A 19,684-nucleotide genomic window follows, 5' to 3' on the forward strand; every position below is an offset into this window, starting at 1 on the left:
AATCATCATAAGATTAATTTTTATATAAATCTTAATATCATCATAAAATAAATTTCAATAAATTAATTTTTTGTAATTTTATATCTAATATTTGATTAAATATCCTTTTAGTAGTGGGTTGTATTCATTTTGATCTTGAGATTTTTTAAATTTAAATTTTTTAGATCTAATTAAGTAATTAATAATTTGCAACTAACTACATAATTATTTAAATTATATATATTATTTAACCGTTGGCAAAATTTAATTTTATTGAATGATTCATATGAAGTTTATGTTTAATTTATATTATAAAAGATTATATAACTTAATAGGATCCATTGAATTATAAACAATAATTTTTAATTTTTATATCCTCAATTATATTTTATTTGAGAAGATTTATGATTCTACTAAATCTCTAATTATCAAAGCACTTGTGTTTTTATAATGGCACAATACTTGTATCATCATATTATAGATAACTATTAAATAAAAATCTTATAACTATTAAATGATTTACATTTAATTATTTGAAAAAAAAAATCAAACTTTTTATGGGTGAAATTATAGAACTTTTCTAAAATTTTGTAGCAAAAGATTACAAAAATTATTTTTAAAAAATTTAGTGACATTTTTTGCTATTTTCAAATTATTTTGAAAAAATCCTTTTAATTTTTAATAAATTTTAATAAAATATCAAACTTTTTTACAAATGTTTTTATTATTTTTTATTAGTTTAATATATTATATATTTTTCTTTCCTTTCATAATTAATGATAATAATGACTTATTTTATTAAATTATATTGAGGGTCCTATTTCTAATATATATATATATATATATATATTATCCATATTTATTAATCCACAAATTTTCTACTCACTTCCCTTAACCAAATTTTTTACACCACCTTGAAGGAGGAATTGATGATAGTGGTGGGAGAGCTTTAAGCAAAAGAGGAAATTGAAAAGGGATTTCAAATGCTTCAAATTTGCAAGGAAAATGTTTGGGGAGAGGTGCATTCGTCATAGTTAATGATGTCTTTCCTTTGATTGATAGGCACAACTATAGCTAACATATTGATGCTTCCCCAATGCAACATGTATCCATGAATGACTCTTGAATTAAAATTTGAACCAAAGTTGAGACAGCTTATCATGTTCACCACTTTTCGATTGGGTCATCAAGCTAGAACATGGGGTTAATTGAAGGGACTAAATGTTATCTAAGAAATCAACTCACACATACTACTTGAATCAACTAATTAGGTTGAGCCTGGTAAAAGCCTAACTCATAATTAATATCCTATTAGCTCAATTGTATGGGGATCCTAGACTAATCCCCTAACCTGACCATGCATGAGTTACCTATAGTCTCATTTGACATCTACCTGCAAAGTCATAATTAATTCAGTCCTTCCTATGGTGCAAAGTTTGTCTTCTCTAATGCTACTCAAACCATTTTTGGTCATCTCCTGTCAACATTGGATTAACAATCTAACTAGGAAGAAGCATATATAAATACTCTTAATTATACCTTTCCAATCAAACCTTACGAGGTGATATAAAGAATAACTAAGTAATATACTAAGTATGTAACTTCATTTCTTACTCTTACTTTTCCTTCATGTAAGAAGTGATCATAACTTAGCCATCGAAATAGAATTCCTAAGACTCTCATTAGTTTTCTTTGTTATTTCAAGAGTGTAGTACAACAAAGTAATTGATTGGCTAGTTATACCCAAGGATGAAAATATAGGTAATCATAGATATATTGATACTTCAATTTTACAGATATATTTGAAATATTGGAGACATATTGACGAATATTTTTTTAAAAAAATTTTGATTGGCATAAAATTTATCAAAACTCATAGAAATATAAAAAAAAAAATTCATACAAATGTAATTAAAAGTATAAAAGACATTTTAAAGTTGTTTTGTTGAATAATTTGATATATATATGAATAATTTATCATATTTGATAATAATATTGTATGAGTTGATAAAAAATATAAATTTTATAAGTGTACATTCATTATTAAATTACATCATATATTATTAGATAATAATATTATGATATTTGATTATAATATGTCTAATTTTAAAATATATTTAATATTAAAATTATGATATATTTAATTCAATGGTATTAAATAATATAAAATAAATGATAATATATGTCTAATTTTTTAATATTTAGTTAATATATTAATGATATTTAAAACACTATGAAGAAAATTATCATGATAATTTTTATATTTTTGGTAATCAATTAAATGAAAAATTTTCAATTAATTATAAAATAATTATAATTAATTTATTCTTTAAAATATTCTTTCAATATTTTGTTTATATGATACCTTTTACTATATATATATATATATATATATAATATGTGGTGCAACATATTTACCAAGGGGCTAGTTTGCTCCAATGGTGGGTCATGACAATTTTTCATCAAAAAATTAGCAAAAAAAATGTTGCAAATGGGGATTTATTCTACACTTCATCGATTAATCATCAAATACCAAAATTTCGGAAAAACATTGCAATTTTTTTGGATATTTCTGCTCTCTGACATTATGAGCCCCTGTTTTTCCACGACTCCCAAAACGTGATATTTCAATGAAATTTCATCGAAATTTATGGAAATTTTCATCTATGATCATACCCTTATTGGAAGTTCAAGTAATTTCAAGTGTTTAGATCAAGCTTTGAAGAGTTACACTAATAATAATCAAGAAGTTCTTTGTTCGCTATGTATTTCTAAAACTTGGAAACATATCATATTACACTTTTTAATAACACTAGGCTTGTTCAATATGCAAGACACATGAATTGCTAGCTAATAGTGTATTTCTTATCTAAAAATACATAAATAAACCATATTTGTAATATAAGTCTCTTATAACAATAAATAAAATAAAATTTAATAAATCAATTCCATATCATTAAAAGTTTAAAAGTGAATTTTCTAAAATACAACCAAAAAAAAAAAAACATATGTAATTTGTGAAAGAGTACTTATTTTACAATAATTTTGAAATTCTATTTAATTTTAAATTTTATATTTTTAAAAAATAAATGCAATTAAATTAATAATCATATTTATTAACATTTAATTGTTATTTAACTTAAAAAAATATTTTTTTCATGTTTATTTTTTTATTAAAATTATAAATAGTCATGTTCTCTTTAATTTTAATTCCTTTATATTTTTTATTTTTTTTATTTTTTTATTTATCGTTTTTTATTATTTATTTTCTAATTTAGTTACTAAAATGAAATTTATTATAAACTAATGTTAAATATAAAAAATGTCATTTATATCTTATAATTTTTTTTCTTTATTCTTTACACTTGAAATTAAGTCTTATAATAAATTAATAAATTTTATATATAATATTATTATTTTTATTGAAGTAACTAATAGAATAATTATCTTTCATTATATACTAATTTTAATGATAACATATTAAACCTAAATATATAAATATTTTTAATGTAGCACTATATATTTTCATTTCATCCATAAATTTAATTATATACTTAAGTTCTCTTATCATAGAATAAAATAGAGTCATTATCAAATATACTACAAGAGACATTATAAATATACTACAAATATCATAAAAAGCTAGATAAAAAAATTACTTTAAAAGAAATAAAATATAATATATAATGCTTACTTACTAGATGTAAGTAAGTAAAATATAAAAAAAAAAAAACCACTTTTCTTAATACAATTGTATTTGGGAATTTGTTTTAAAGACTCATTTTCTAAAATAAAAACTGGATTAAAAATAAAAGTTGAAATAAAAATTTTTCTAAAACAAAAATTGGATTGGAAATAGAAGTTGTACATGAAAAAAAAAAAAATCTTTAATAATAATTGGATTAGGAATAGAAGTTGTAATAAAAACTCTTTTCTTAAATAAAAATTGGATTTGAAAATAATTTTTGTAAATAGAAGTTGAAAAAAAAAATCTTTCTAAATGGAATCTTTGGAATGGAATATCTTTTTGTGAATAAATAAATAAAATCGTAAAATTATTTTTCTAAATAAATTTGTAAAGATCACTTTTCAAAAAAAAAAATGTCAATATCTATATATATTACTTTGTAGGAAAGACGCTTATTCTTGAACAAAAGATATTTTTAATAAATTTTCTAAGAAACCTTTTTCTAGATAAAATATGAAAAAAAAAATCTTTATTGGGGCTGATTTTTTTTTTTTTTTGTAGATAATTTTTAAATGCTTTTTTTTAATTCAATTTTGTAGTCAATCACTTCTCTTAAATAAAATTTGAATTGAAATATTTCTTAAAAATTTGTAAAAATTTATTCTTTTAGAAAAAGTAAATAAAAGAAAAAAAAAACTCTCTTTTGTGAGTAAAATCAAATCTACACATTTAATTTCAATAATAAAATTGAATTCAAAACATGTGCTTTATAAAACTAAGAAAAGTCACTTTTGGAAATAAATTTTAACATGAATAAGACTCGAATCTTTTACAAATAAATTGAAACTTTGTTAATAAGTAAATTAAAATCATTAATATGAAATTGTTTCTAATGTAAATAGATTCTTTCGAAATTCCTTTAAATTATGTTGTAATTTTTGGAATAATAGAACTCATATTTTCTAATTAATCTAATAAATTACTCAATGCAATTCTCTCATTATTTATGTTGTATATTCTTGTAATTTGTTATTATTTTATCTTGTTGTATATTTATACGTATCGGTATTCCATGATTAATTAATTAATTGTCATAATTCTCTTTATTTACTTAATAAAGACCGTATATATATGAGTTTAAAGGAGAGTTATAGTTTGTCGCTTTATCATCTTATTATATAACTTGATGCCCGAATCCATTTTTTGGTTCACTTTTCCAAAAAAGGAATCACATAAAATTTTATTTTTTATTTTGTTTTCCTTTTAAAAATAAATTAAAATAAATGACGATTCCAATTTTTCAAAAATTAGTTTGTACTAATAAAAATACAGTTCCACAACAAAATATTGTACCCGAGTTTCGCCAAACTCGTGATGTTGCATCCATGCCTGTGTGGTAGCAAGGCTTACCATGCATTATACCTTACTCATGTCTTTAAGTGTAGTATGTCTACTACCACTCAAGTTCTATTACCACTCCTAGAGCCACCCTCCTCCTTTACAAAGCATTTTAAGCCTTTTCCATTCTAAATGGTAGGAGATATCATGGGCACTTCCACATTCAATTATAGAGTTATCCTTAAAAACTACTTTACTTGGAAACCCCCTGTTAGGGTGTATCCTATTTAATAGTAGGAAATGCCCTCCTAGGGCATATGCTTTAAAAGGAAAATCCTAATACAATAAATCTTACACTTGAATTTTTACCGAATCATTGAAAATATAAAAAATAAGTTGACAACATTAAAAATTATTCAAACAAGCTTCTAGAAAATATAAAAGAACTGCTCTTAAAAATTATTATTTTTAAAAACTATTTTTTGGAAAACTATTTCCAAATAGGCGTTGAATCTCCCACATACCTCTAATTTTTCATCTTGTCTTTGTTATGATTTGTCAACCCTATATGCCATAAACACTCATGGATGAAAGGTATGATTAACCATATGAGGCCCACATTCTTATGGTCAAGGTGCTCACTCTTGCACATCGAAAACTTTGCCCAATACCTCTCAATGTTTTTTGCACTTTTGTGGGCACCTATACCAAACTTTTTGCTTTCTTTTCCTTAGAGTGAGATCTCAAGGAAAATTTAAGAAAAATTGGAGGTAGTTTTATATTGAAGCAATTAATCCTAGTATAGTAGTAAAGAAATCTTTATGAATAGATGAGATTGAAGTTGATCTCTTATTATAATTTAACACAATAAAATCTGAACATCCTTGCTGATTGCAGCAGTGGGCTGAAGTGCACTTTGGGAGTTTAGACATCAAATGGCACTCTTTGAGTTGTATTTTTTAAAATTTAAAGTTGGACTACAAAGGCCAACTTAAGGTGGGTCATTCTCATTCATCATAAAGCACCGATCCCCCCACCCCACCATGTTAGCAAAAGGCAGACCCCCCCATCTGCAAAACCTACCACTCATTATGGTTTCAAATAAAGGACAAAAATTAAAGATTATCCAGGCATCAATATACCAATTCAAATGACTGCAAGTGGGATTTTTAAATTGAATGTTATGCTTCAAATTCCCTGGGGCATATCACTCCTTAATCCTCAAGGAAAATCACATCCCACCCAAAGGACTTTTCTCTCCAATCTGTGAATGTAAATTTCGTAAAACACTAAGAAAAACCGTGGCCCGTACATTCCAAACATCATATCATTTCCCCTAGTGAAAGTCAGGGTTTTTTTTTTTCTTTTCTTTTTTCTTCTGTGGGGGTGGGGGCTAAGAAAATAGAACTTTTGTGAGTTGTAAAAGCAGATTGGCGTATTGCATTTGGTGTCTTCCCCTTGTCAATATGCTTCATTTGCGCTTCCAAAGGGGACAGACCTTTCCCACCCATTCTATCATTATAAGTGCGGGTGGTCCATCTCCCCATTTTCATTGTGTGAATGCAAATTATACACTCATCTTTCTTCCACCATTGTGGTTTAAAGTTGCTTCTAAATTGTATTAAATTGCTTTGTGACAGATCTGAAGAATAATTGCTGAATTTATCTTCTTAATTAATTAAACATATTGAATGGGGTTTATATAGATCATAAACATCCCAATCAGTTACAGTAAATATCCCACAAAACGTGGGCAAGTCAAATACAATTTGTTACAACAAAAAACTAACAGCAAAGGAATAGCTCCAGCAAAGGAATAGCTCCTATGAGTGAGCTTCAATACGCCCCCGCAAGATGGCAGTTCCATCTGAAATGCCAATCTTGGATCGAAGAAAAATGAACCGACTTTTGGAAAGAGGTTTGGTAAGAACATCAGCCAGCTGGGATTGAGTGTTAACGTGAGAAACTTTAAGAGAACCATCAGCAACTTTTTCCCTAACAAAATGGTAATCCAATGCGACATGCTTCATTCGACTGTGGAAGAGCGGATTAACACACAAATATGTGGCACTTAAATTATCACAATAAATGGTAGGAGATTGTTGAAGAGTGATACCAAGCTCAGAAAGGAGATGAGAAACCCAAGTGACTTCAGCAGCCGTAGAAGCGACAGCACGGTATTCTGCCTCCGTTGAAGAACGAGCTACCGTCTTTTGTTTCTTGGAACACCAAGAGATTGGATGGCCACCAAGAAAAAGAACAAAAGCAGTAGTAGACTTGTAAGAATCAGGGTCGCCAGCCCAATCGGCATCGGAATAAGCCCGAAGATCAAGAGGTGGAGTGACATCGGAATAAGCTTGAAGATGGAGAGGTTGTTGACGTCGAAAAGTGAGACCGAGATGTAGTGTATGTTTGAGGTAACGGAGCAACCTCTTAGCTGCAGTCCAGTGAGTTTGAGTTGGGGCATGCATGAATTGGGCAAGTTTGTTGACAGCGAAAGCAATATCGAGACGAGTGAGCTGGAGATATTGAAGTCCACCAATCAAGCTTCGAAATTGAGTAGCATTAGCTGGAGGAGAACCATCATTGAGAGTGAGATGACCAGTTGAAGACATTGGGGTGGAAGAATCCTTTATGCCTTCCAAATTAAACTTTGCCAACAGGTCACGAACATACTGATGTTGAGATAAAAACATGCCATCAGAAGTGGAAATGGCCTCAACACCCAAGAAGTAGCTCAATGGACCAAGATCTTTTAGGGAAAAACGATGAGCAAGAGCATCAATGAACCTCCGAATGGACTGAGAACAATTCCCTGTTACAAGTAAATCATCCACATATACTAGAAAATAAATTGTGGCTGATCGGCATTGATAGATGAATAACGAAGTATCAGACTTAGAATTGATAAACCCAAAGGTGAGGAGAAATGTCCTTAACTCCATGTACCAAGCTCGAGGAGCTTGTTTCAAGCCGTAAAGAGCCTTTTGCAAGCGACAAACATGAGTAGGATTAGCCTGATCAACATACCCAGGGGGTTGAGCCATGTAAACATCCTCAGTTAAGGTTCCATGAAGAAAAGCATTATTAACATCAAGCTGGGAAATAGACCAACCATTACTCAAGGCAATGGATAGAACAACTCGAATGGTGGTTGGCTTAACAACGGGGCTAAAAGTGTCATGATAATCAACCCCAGGTCGTTGATGAAATCCTTTGGCAACCAAACGAGCTTTGTATCGGGAAATAGAACCATCCGGATTGCGTTTGATGCGAAACACCCACTTACACCCCACAATGTTATGGTTGGAAAGAGGAGGTACAAGAACCCATGTACAGTTGCGAGCAAGAGCAGCAAGCTCATCGTCCATGGCAGCACACCATTTGGGATCTTTAAGAGCTTGAGAGGCGGTAGTGGGCTCAAGGGATGCAGGAAGCGGATGTTTGGTGACATGAAAGCTTGTCTTAAAATCAGGAAATTGTTTGGGACAATGGATATTATTTTGAGAACGGGTTACAATGCGATGAGATGGCTCAGGTAGAGGATTGGACCCTTGTGGTTGGGTAGGTGGTGACAAGGACAAAGATGGAGATGAAATATTAGAGGAGTCAAAAGACACAGGAAGAGAGGAAAGGGAAAGATCATACCTTGGAGGAGCATCACACGCAGAGAGAGGAGCTGAAGCCGTAGTAGGTGGACTTGAACTAGTAGGAGAAAGTGATGAGATCAGCTCCTGATTAGGCCCTGTGTTAGTGCAAGAAGGTGCTTGGTGCGGGAAAGATTTGGAGGAAGTGGGAACCACAAAAAAAGAAGGTTGGATAGCAGCAAGAGCTGGGGAACACGAAGACCAAGTGGAGATAGCTTGGTTAAGATCAGTAGGCGTAGTATTTGAGGCAAAAGGAAATTTGTGTTCAATGAATTGGACATGACGAGAGATGTACACACGGTTGGAAGACAAGTCTAAGCACTTATAAGCATTGTGAGTGTTGGAATATCCAAGAAAGACACAAGGCTTGGAGCGTTTATCTAGTTTATGATCAGAATAAGGACGCATCCAAGGAAAACATAAGCACCCAAAAGCTCGTAACTTATCATAGTTTGGCATATGTTGAAAGAGAGACTCAAAAGGTGATTGATGTTTAAGAATTGGAGTGGGCAAACGATTTATTAAGTATGCAGCAGCAAGGAAAGCATAAGACCAATATTTTAAAGGCAGAGAAGCTTTGTGAAGCATGGCCAAACCTGTCTCAACAACATGACGATGTTTCCTTTCAGCAGAGCCTACATGTTCGGGTGTGTAAGGGGGAGACACTTGATGTTGAATACCTTGTGATATAAAGTAGGATTTAAGGCTTTTATATTCGGTGCCACCATCTGTGTAAAGAGTTACCAATGATGCGTTGAAGTATTTTTCGACCATAGACTTGTATTTGGGAAAAATTGTGTAAACATCAGATTTGTAAGCCATAGGAAACAACCAGACATATTTCGTAAAATAATCAATGAAAATAAGATAGTACCGAAAACCATCAATTGATTCAATTGGAGAAGGTCCCCATACATCAGAATAAACTAAATCAAGAGGACCACGACTTCGAAGTGAGGAAACTCCAAAAGGCAATTTGTGGCTCTTATTACATAAACATGACTCACAAAAGAAATTGTGGAATGACTCAGTGGGATAAATTTGAAGATTATGTTTGCGAATTAAAAACTGAAAAATACGAGATGATGGATGTCCTAAACGATGATGCCAATTGGCAAGTGATGTCTTGACACTAACACAGGCTTGTTTGGGAGAGGTACCCAATGTGTTTCCCTTGTTAGGCCAAGGCCACTCATACACATCATCCTTGCTCCGCCCTTGAGTGAGACGCGCCCCCGTTTTGAGATCCTTGATAACAAAAGAAGAAGGAAAAAACTCAATAGAAGTATTGTTGGTTTTACAAAACTTAGAAACAGAAATTAAGTTTTGCTTTATTGAAGGAACACATAACACATTAGACAAACAAAAGGACTTAGAAGTAGCAGGGAGTTTAGAAGAACCAGTGTGAGTAATTTCGAGGCCTGAACCATCACCCAAGAGAATGTCATCTGGACCTTCATAAGGCTGTTGGTGGGAAAGATTAGTTAAATCGCCAGTAACATGATGGGAGGCGCCAGAGTCCAGAATCCAATTTGAAGACGACGAGTTCCCAAAAGAGGTGTGATGAACCTCTGGCTGTTGTTGTAGGAGCCTCCTAGCTGAATGGCATTGTCTAGCAGTATGCCCTTTTTTTTTGACAAAATTGGCATACAACATTGGATTGAAAATGATTGTTATGGTTACCATTGTTGTTGAACTTCCTGCCTTGGGAATGTCGGTTATTAAAAACCCTTTTTCCATTATTACTTTGTCCATTTCCATTCTGTCCATTGCCATATCGGGATTGAAAGTTGCCAAAACTTGTGCGAGTACTATTCACAGTGACATTTGAACCTCCACGTGACTCTTCTCTTTTCAAGAAGGTTTCATGTTCTACCAGCTTGTCATGAAGTTCTTCAAATGAAATAGGAGTTTCTCGGGCTCTTATTGCAGCAGAAATCTCTTTGAAGCCGCTTCCAAGGCCATTAAGAGCAAAAATAGTCAGATCATCATCACTTAAATGAGTGTCAATGAGAGCTAGCTCATCAGCAATTCCTTTAATGGTTTGAAGATACTCTGCAACAGAACGAGTATTGCAAGTGATGTTGGTAAGTTTCTCCTTGAGATTCATTACTCGTGATCTGGACTTGTTAGCATAAAGCTTGTGAAGCTTTACCCAAGCATCACGAGAAGAAGTAGCAGCAGCAATCAAAGGCACAACTCCTTCTGAAAGAGATGCAAGGATTGCGTGAAGGAGCAATTTATCTTGCCTAGTCCAAATAACAAAATCTGGATTTGAAACAGTTGTTCCATCTTCAGCAATAATTTCCTTGGATGGGCATGTTTTATTCCCATCAAGAAATCCCATGAGATCATAACCATATAGGAGGGCGTCAAATTGTGCTTTCCAAGAGGGAAAGTTGTTGTTGTTCAATTTTATGGGTAGTTGGGCAGTAGCATTAATGGAGATAATTCCATCAAAGCAAGACGTGGAAGAGATGAGTGATACATTGGTTCTACTGGTTGTGTTTAGGGCCATGGTGCAGGATATTTTCAAAGAGAGGTTTGGATCAAGGAAAAAAAAAACTCGTTGGAGTCTTTACTGCTCTGATACCATGACAGATCTGAAGAATAATTGCTGAATTTATCTTCTTAATTAATTAAACATATTGAATGGGGTTTATATAGATCATAAACATCCCAATCAGTTACAGTAAATATCCCACAAAACGTGGGCAAGTCAAATACAATTTGTTACAACAAAAAACTAACAGCAAAGGAATAGCTCCAGCAAAGGAATAGCTCCTATGAGTGAGCTTCAATACTTTGTCAAAAAAGGGAAGGAAAAAAAAAAAAAAGGGTCCCTAAGGAATAGGGGTCAAGCTGTGATAATTTTATGTGTCACAACTGCAGGCCCCACAAAAATTAGGCCACTGATAGTGGAACATGTCCTTTGTGGTTCTTGCTGTATTTGCACTCCATTCTTCTGTCATAGTTTATATGTAACGTACCCATAGTTGGGCTATATTGTATTATGATTTAAAATATTGGGGATGAAGCATATTGGCTTTTCTATTCCAAAAAGCCTTTGTCTCTCTCTCCCAAAACTGCAACATGCTTTAATCATAAGTAATCTAACCATATTTTTTTACTAATTTACTAATTTAAGGATGTGTTTGGCATGTGAGGAATAAAAATGGAACTAAAGTGAACCTCAATACTATTGGGGGGGTGTTGGGGGAGTTCTTAGTTTTCAGTTCCAAACTTGTCATAAACATATTATTTTTAGTGATTTAATTATCTTTCTGGGTTGTTAGGATGAAAGGTATGGGAGTGGCATGAGGGCCCCCTCTGGTCGAATGTGAGTGAGTATGTATGTACCAAAGGTGCCTCAAGTGTCATGCTTTTTGCTTTTTGTTGGCATAATTATCAACACAAATCTGAACTTTATGGATTGATTTTCTCATATATTCTCTTTTCTTATCAGTCTCATTGAAAGAAAATTGGTAACTAATCAAGATCCTTTCATGGAAGAAAATTGGGGTCAGATGAAGATCCATTCTTGACTTTATAGATTAGTATAAGCACTAAGCAGTAAATGTCTATAATCATTAAATTAATCAATATGCTAATTGGCTTTCACAAAGTTGGTCTAGATGCATGGAGGGTATGAGTGGACATAAGCCAGTCAACCCACTTGCCCAGTCAAGAGGGCTCACAGAATTTCAGGCCTTGAGGATTGACAAGACTTTAATTTTATAGAGCATTACATCCTTGGAAATAAATTTTGATTTAATAAGCTGCTGTTTCTCTAGGAATTGAACCACCCAAATCATGAATTAACATGGCCTTATTTGGGAACATTTAATATATATTTATATAAATAAATAAATAAAAAACAGTTCACGTAGTATCAAATATTTTTTTAAAATAGGTTTTTTTATCAGACGTGTTTTCGAGTTTGAAAAATAATTTCCAAATAAACTCGGAGATTTCTTTGGTCATGTTTAATTAGAATTAAGAATTTATTAAAATAATAAGAGTAGGAATTAATCAATTAATCATGGTGAGATGTGACTAGTGATTGACTAATGTTAGGCACTAAGGTGGTTGGGCTTGTTTGGAATAATTCTAATCCATCTCAAGTTGGCCTTGGAAAAAATCGTTGAGGTTGATCACTTCAGATAATTGTGATTGTATTGAAAGTAACATAATTAATGATCAATGAAATTATCATCATATAAGACTCATTATAATCTGTCGCATAGGTATTATTATAGTACTTGGATATCTAACATATAGTCTGTAGTCCTTATAAATACGGATAATGAATAAAAGAATTAAAATAACAAAAAAATAATAATAATTAGTGATTTGGATTTTATTTTTTTTTTACATGATTTATGGAACAGTCCTCTCCTTGACAGGTGGTGCCCAATGCCAGGTAAGATAAAAGAAATAATTTAATTTTTTTTTCTTTATAAAACTTTTTCTCTCACTTTTGACCAACTTAAGCATGAGATAGTACTAATTCTTAGGTTCTTGTCACCCTTGGAGATTTCTTCATAATCCAAGCTCAACTGGAAAGAGCCTGACAGCAGTTGAATTCTCAAAAAATTAAAATATATATATATGAGAAAAAAAAAAGTAAAAAATAGGACGAATTTAAAAAATAGATTTAAAGTTAATAAATTATTTTTATTTATTTTTAAATATTTATTTAACTTATTTTTTTCATTTATATAAAAATTAAATGATTTTAAAATATATAACTTTCTAACTATTTTTAATTATATTTTTTAATTTTTTATATTTATTTTTTTTCAAGATAAATCATGCAAATATGAAAAAAGTCATTTTGCTTCACATTTTCTTCTTATATTTTGCAAAACCAAACATGGTATAATTTTTTTTTTTTCCAACAATTAACATTAGCTATAAGGGAAATTCAAAAGTTATCATTAAAAGTCATTATAGCATCTGAGTGGCATTGAAACAAAAATTAATTTAATTCCTAAGAAGATATTTAGTGAATGATCTTAAAATTATCTTATGTAACACTTAAAATTAAAAAACAACTCTAAATATTAAGTCTAGATAATTAATTATTCATGATTTCACATTCACAATTTATTTTTTATAGTGAATATGAATGTTTATAAATAAATTTATTGTTTAAGATTAATGAAGGTAAATAGTAGTTAAAATTAATAAAAATAAATATTTATTAAAATTAATAAGGGTAAACATATCATTTTGACAATTTTTTTAAAAAAAATAACTTAATTTTTGCCAAACAACCTATATGTATAGTATGAAAAAATTAATAATAAGTTTTAACTCCACAACTTAATAATTATTTAAATTAAAATGAATTTAAATTATTAAATAATTAGTAATAAGTCTTATCAAATACTTTCTAATTAACTTCAAAGATGAATTTTTAGAAGAAATATTATTCACAAGACTCTCATGACTCTCATGATTTTTTAAAATTTTACTAAATATTTATTTATTTTTCTTTTCTTTTTTCTTATTCTATTATGAATCTATATAACTACCCATGGTATCACCACCACCCTTATAAATGACACCAAGCCCAACAATGCATGCAACTTGTGTTCTCAGGAGAAAGTTGAATCCATAATATCATCAAAACCAACTTACAATAATTAGAAGAAATGGTGACTTCCTTAATATACTTTTCGAATTTCAAAATCAAATTTTCATGTAATAAAAATGGCATATAAAAATCGATTGTTTATGTTTATGTTTTTCTTGTTATAATAAGTTAATATCTGGGCTAGAAATTTGTTACAAGTTAGTTACGGGTTACAAACCATTACCATGCTCTTGATATATAGCTTTCTTATATTTCCCCGATTAAGATCAGAAATTGAGAAAGTTCTTTTTAAAGTTTTTTTTTTCCCTGATATGGTATCAGAGCTATTCTCTTCTCCGTTATCTCATTTTCTTCCATTTCTTCTCTTTTCTCTTATCTAATGGCTTGAGAAGGCAACCAAAATGTCAAAAATGACAATCACCGAGTTATGGGTTCATCAAATATGTCATCAATGGAAGATTATGGAAGTCCTTTTTATCTGCATAATGGTGATCATCCAAGTTTGGTTTGGGTTTCACACCATTTGATTGGGTCTAATTACAACACTTGGAGTCGTTTGACGCTCATGGCTAGTGCTGCAAAGAACAAAGTCAGTTTCATTGATGGAAGTATCACTCAACCAACCTTTGATCATCTTCTCTTTTGCATTTGGGCTTGTTGCAATAGCATGGTAATTTTTTGGATTCTTAATGTTGTTTATAAAGAAATAACAAGTAGTCTATTATGCATAGATAATGCTTCAAAAATCTAGATGTGGTTGTTTTCATCAAAGTAATGATCATCGAATTTTCCAAATCAAGAAGCAGTTTATTTCCTTTAACCAAGGATCCCTTAATGTCAATGAGTATTTCACCAAATTAAAAATTCTTTGGGATAAACTCAGAATATCAATTTGTGTCTATTTATCATTGTAGAGGAAAAAAAACTATGGATGGATTTACAACAACAGGAGTATGCTATGCAATTCCTCATGGGGCTCAATGAGTCCTATGCTCAAATTCGTGCTCAAATTTTGATGATGACTCATTTACCTTCTCTGTTAAAAGTCTTTTCTCTAGTTATTCAAGGAGAACAAAAACACTCTATTAGCTCTAGTCTCAATTCAGATCCCCTAAATCTTAATGATCCCAATGCATCTACATCAACATTTTCTCTGATTTAGAGTTCTAATTCTTCTACAATAGCTTTGGCAAGTAATTTATGTTCTAAACCAAAAGGAGATAGGCCTTTCTATTCTCATTGTGGTGTATAGGGCCACACCATTGATAAGTGCTATAAGCTTCATAGGTGCCTACTTGGGTATAAACCAAAATCCAAGTCAACGTTGACCAAAGCTCAAGTGAATCAAATGGTTTCTATAATGAATGAAGAATTTGGATCAACTCTCTTTGAAACCTTTTTGAGTCTATTAACTCCTTCATAATGTCAACAACTCATTTCAATTTTGAGCTCGTAGCTGCAAGTCAATCCTTATGCTTCTCTAAAAGTGCAACGGTCCAAATCCTCAATTTGTAGCTTCAATAGTATAATTTCTTCTTCTTGGTCTTTTTCCAATTCTTCCATTTCCTTAAAATCATAGGTTTTGGAAACAAGAGATACTCATCATGTGTGTTGCTCCTTGAGTTCTTTTACTTTCTTAATTCCAACAGCTAATTTGTTTATTGCATTACCAAATGGTTATTCAATTCCTATTAAATGCATAGGTTCAGTTCAATTGCATGATAATTTGCTTCTATCAAAAGTTTTGTATGTTCCTGATTTTCATTTCAATCTTATTTCCATTAATGTTCTTACTAAAAATCATCAATTCTCAGTCAATTTCCTCATCGACTCTTGTATTATCCAGGACCATACTCAAGGCAAAGTGATTGGGATGGGTAGAAGACAAGACAATCTCTATGTTTTTTATTCCTCAAGTTCTCCTAAGTTTTTAGATATTTTGACAAATTGTAATAAGGTTTCTGTCACAAAATGATCTTTGACACTTTTGTTTGGGTCATCCCTTACATGTTAGACTTCATACCTTGAAAAATGAATTGAATATTTCAAATTTTTATGCTAATTTTAATCATTGCTCGATATGTCATTTAGCAAAAACAATGACATTTTCCCTTTACCTTTTCAAATAATTGGTCTAAATCATCATTTTTATTGATTCACTATGATGTTTGGGGTCTTTTTCATACCCCCACTATTGAAGGATATCGTTATTTTTTTACAATTTTCGATGACTGCACTTGTTTACATGAGTCTATCTTTTGCATAAAAAAATTTAAAGTGATAAAAGTCCTTTTTACTTTCTTTTTTTTCTTTTTTCTTTTTTTAATTTTTAACTCAAACTCAGTTTGAAGTCAAAAATAAAATTTGTTTGCTCAAATAATGCACCTAAACTTTCTTTTTCTGATTTCTTTTGTAAAGACCAAGTCATTTCAGTTCATCCTTGTATTGACACATCACAACAAAATTCAATGGTTGAAAGAAAGCATCAACACATCCTTAATGTTGCTAGGACTCTACATTTCCAATCACATATTCCCTTAAGACATTGGGGAGATTGCATACTCACCTCAATTTACCTAATAAATAGAATGTCATCGCCAATCTTGACTAACAAAACACCATTTGAATTACTTTGGAACAAAAAGCCTTCCTGCAATCATCATCGGGAATTTGGTTGTTTGTGTTATGTTTTCACCCTTCTTCGTCATTGCATAAAGTTTTCTTCTCGGTCCATGCAAGCAGTTTTCCTTGGATGTCCTGTTAGATACAAAAGATACAAGTTGTTTGATTTGGCCACTAACACCACATTCATATCCAAAGATGTTGTCTTTTCACAAAGAAAATTTTCCCTTCCAGGCAGTGTCCTAAGATCTTCCTCATTTTGATTTCTTTTTCGATCGAGTTTTACCATCTTTCTCATCTATTGATCCTAACCATTTCCCCATTAATATGGCTCTAAGTCCTAATACAAATTCTAGTCCACCATCTAACTCTAACTCACGTCCTTCAAGTGTCACAAAACCACCTTCTTACCTTAAGGATCACCACTGCTCTTCTATTTCCAATGTCACTTTCTCCACCTATCATCCTTTATCAAATGCCCTCAATTATGAAAAACTAACTCCTAACCATTGGACCTTTGTTCATTCCATATCTTCTCATGTTAAACCAACAACCTATTCTCAGGTAGTTGTAATTCCAAAATGGCAAGAGGCTATGCCAGCTAAGTTATAGGCCTTAGAGGGCAATGACACTTGGACATTGGCTACTTTGCCACCTAATAACATCATGTTGGTTGTAAATGGGTTTATCAAATTAAATACAAAGTAGATGGTACCATAGAGTGTTATAAAGCTCATTTGGTGGTGAAAGGGTATACTCAACAAGCATTGACTATTTTGATACTTTCTCCCTAGTAGATAAGCTTGTCATTGTAAAAATGCTACTTGCCTTAGCTTCCATATATGGCTGGAGTTTAACTCAATTAGATGTCAACAATGCTTTTTTACATGGTAATCTTATTGAAGAAGTATACATGTCTTTGCCACTTGGATTTCACCATGAGGAGAAGCCTTTTTTGCCTGCAAATACTATTTGTAAACTCCATAAATCCCATTATGGACTCAAGCAAGCCTCAAGACAATGGTTTTCCAAATTCTCAAGTGTGCTCATCAGCAAAGGTTTCAAGCAATCTACTATTGATAGTTCTCTTTTTACCATAATAACTTGTAATTCTTTCATGATGCCACTTGTATATGTTCATGATATTGTCATAGCAAGCAACAATCAAAAGGACTTGGTTGAATTGAAACAATTTCTTGATGGATGTTTTAAGCTCAAAGACTTAGGACCCTTAAAATATTTTCTTAGATTAGAAGTTGCTAGATCTCCCAAAGGCATTTCTCTCAGTTAAAGACACTATGCCTTACAACTTCTATCAGACTCAGAGTTACTTGGATGCAAGCTAAGTAAAATTCCAATGGATCCTAACACCAAGCTCTTGCAAGAAGAAGATGACTTACTTGATGACCTTATTGTATATAGAAGAATGATTGGAAAAATGTTATATATCACCATAACAAGACTAGACTTGTCTTATGCTATTGATCGTTTGAGTTAATTTCTTGCCAAACCAAGAATTCCACACTTGCAGGCAGCTCATAGATTACTCCAATATGTAAAGTCCACTATAGGCTAAGGATTATTTTTTCTTCATCATCATCAATTCAATTAAAGGGATTTGCAGATTCTGACTAGGCCTTTTTCCCAAACACTAGAAAATGTATCAACAATTTTTGCATCTTCATTGGAGACTCTTTGGTTTCATGGAAATCAAAGAAACAACAAATTGTATCAAAATCTCCAGTTAAAGCAGAATATCGATCTCTAGCCAATGCAACTTGTGAAATAATGTGACTTTTCTCTTTACTTAAGGGCTTGCACATTCAACATCCACAACTTCACTAGTTATTTTGTAACAACTGAGCTGCTTTATATATTATAACTAATCTTGTTTTTCATGAGCACGCTAAACACATTGAAATTGATTGACATCTAGTAAGAAAGAAAGTACAAGTTGGTCACTCAAAGATGTTGCATGTTTCTTCACAACATCATATTGTAGACTTGCTAGCTAAACCTCTTCATCCAACCTAGTTTGCTTATCTTCTTAGTAAGATGAGAGTTCACAACATTCATTCTCCATCTTGAGAGGGAGTATTAAATTGATTGTTTCTATCTCTAATTTTCTTGTTATAATACGCTAATATTTGAGTTGGAAATTTGTTACAAATTAGTTACAAGTTACAAACCATTACCATGCTCTTGATATATAGCCTTATTGCATCTTCCTCGATTAAGATTAGAAATTGAGAAAGTTCTTCTTGAAGTTCATTTTTTTCTATTATAGGCATTAATTATTCTTAGCATTTAAGTAACTAAGAATTCAAAGATGCATTAATCGAAGTTCATTTTTTTCTATTATAGGCATTAATTATTCTTAGCATTTAAGTAACTAAGAATTCAAAGATGCATTAATCTTTAATTCTTGTATGATTTCCTAAAATATTTTAGTTTAATTGAACATGGAAAGATAACCCTAAAACAAGTATTCTTTCAATATATATTACCAAAAGTTAATTTAAGAATAATGTGATAAGTTTGCATCTTCTAAAGAAAAACCATATAGGAAACATAAAAGTTATGTTTTATTTGGAAAATATGAAGAAAAATTAAATATAATTAAAATTAATTTAAGACATATATATTTGAATTATTTAATATTTATATTAAAAAGAGAAATAAATGAAATGAAATGAAATAAAATTGAATTAGTATATAAAAATAATTTATTCACATTAAATATATCTTTTATCTTTTCTTCGTGTTTTTTCTTTTCTTTTTTATTTTTTTTCCTTGTAATTTCTCTCA

Source organism: Vitis vinifera, chromosome 14, assembly GCF_030704535.1.
Source record: "Vitis vinifera cultivar Pinot Noir 40024 chromosome 14, ASM3070453v1".
Lineage (NCBI taxonomy): Eukaryota > Viridiplantae > Streptophyta > Magnoliopsida > Vitales > Vitaceae > Vitis > Vitis vinifera.